Genomic DNA, 1,814 nt, shown 5'->3' with positions numbered 1-1,814 from the left:
GATTCTTCCTGCTGTTCCCAAATTCCCGTATTATTTCACCCTGTTTCCTCTTCCAGCTGGAAAATAAGGATGTGACTTGGCATCCTTTACTCAGTTTCCCCCCTCCCTTTGCTCTAACTCCCTCCTCGTTAGCATGCTGATGACTGGAAAGGAAACCGAAATTACACCCTGGGCTGACGTTAAGTCAGACTTTGAAGTTAAATGTCAGGGAGCTGTTGTGAGGCTTTCTTCACACCGAGAGGCAGAAACATCCCTAAGAGACAGAAAGGAGCCAGTCAGAGAAGTGATGGCTAAAGGTCTGCCTCATCTTGCTGTACCCTTGACTTTAGGATGCAAACCTCAGCCTGGCAACCTCCCAGATCCCAAAATTCAACCAGCATCGGATAAAGCTGTCTGGAGGCGAAGGGATTGGTAGCATGACTCATAATCTGAAGGGCATCGTCATTCTCGACTATATAGAAATGCGTAGCAGAAAGCTTTGCCGATTTTACATTCTTAGTGTATGTACGCTGTACGTCTGTACATCCTACCCTGTGTGTCCAGCTGTGCTGTACAGGTGTGTGACACACTCCATCTGTTTTGGTCCCCTCAACCCAGCTGTGCTGTACAGGTGTGTGACACACTTGCATCTGTTTTGGTCCCCTCAACACCCAAACTCCATGCTCTTGTGCAAGATGCTGGGAAGTCAGGGCTGGGCCCACTGGGCCCCAGGAATTAATCCAGTTTAGCCTCTTTGCACTGTCGCTCTGTGAATACGCAGTAACTTGATCTGTTAAGTGTTATTTATTGCACAAAAAGACTGCTAAAACTAGTGCATATGTAATTCGACTAATTGGACAGAGCAAGTGAGGAAGAAGGCTACCAGAGGCAGCTCATCAATTTAATCTGCATTTTCTGGAAAGTTTTCCTGCAATTTTCATGGTTTGGTTTAGTAGTCATGGTACTGCAATATCTGTCCCCATAAACTCTCCGAGGAAGTGGATAATAATTAGGAATTGATTAGAGAGAAAATGACTCAGAGCTGAAGCATGGGAGTCAAATTTACTGAATTTGGTAAAAAATTAACTTTTCTAGCTTGGAAATACTGCATAACATGCTGGAGAGGAAAATTAAATACTTGTTCTGTTCATTCCTTTTCTGTTCAGTGTTTATGCAGAGAGCACAGTGATTTTCAGAAAGCTTGCGATGTGAATATCCGAGGGAAATGGAGGGTGTTACGGCAGCCTGTGGGCGCAGGGCGCTGTGCGATGGCAGCTGCTTGGTTTAGCTGTAGCTGTTGTTGCTGGACTCACTGCGCAGACAGGGCTCAAATGGTCTAGGTCTTCCACACAGCAGCTTCCTATGAATGTCTCTGATAAATAGAAATGTTTTCGAAGCCGATTGAGATGAAAAGTGCTTATGGAAAAGCACGTCAGTTAATTTTTTCTGTTTTTTTAGTACAGAAAGGATTTTCTATTCAAAGACTCATGTACAAATACATAAAACTACCTTCCCTGAATAATTAAAGCAGTTGGTCCATCTTCCTGATAAAACCAGACCAGTCTTCCTTCTCTTCCTCCATTCCATTCCTTTCATAATTTTAATTCACTTTAACTGCTTTTTTTCTTAGGTTTATACTTTTAACTGCTATTAAAACAAACGGGCTTATCATAGCACTGAATCTGATCCTGGACTTTGCATTTTTCTTACGTGCTCAATTGCTTTCATTTGAAGCCCCGTAGCGGGCAGAGTTTAAGCGCCATTACTTAGGACTAATTAATCCCATTTTCTTTTGAACTCCAAGGTAAACTTGTGAACTGAGACCTTTTCCAGCT

The sequence above is a fragment of the Fulmarus glacialis genome, unplaced genomic scaffold, assembly GCF_000690835.1.
Source record: "Fulmarus glacialis isolate BGI_N327 unplaced genomic scaffold, ASM69083v1 scaffold2136, whole genome shotgun sequence".
NCBI classification, from domain to species: domain Eukaryota; kingdom Metazoa; phylum Chordata; class Aves; order Procellariiformes; family Procellariidae; genus Fulmarus; species Fulmarus glacialis.
The sequence above is the reverse complement of the archived record's forward strand: the minus strand, read 5'-3'. Positions refer to the sequence as shown.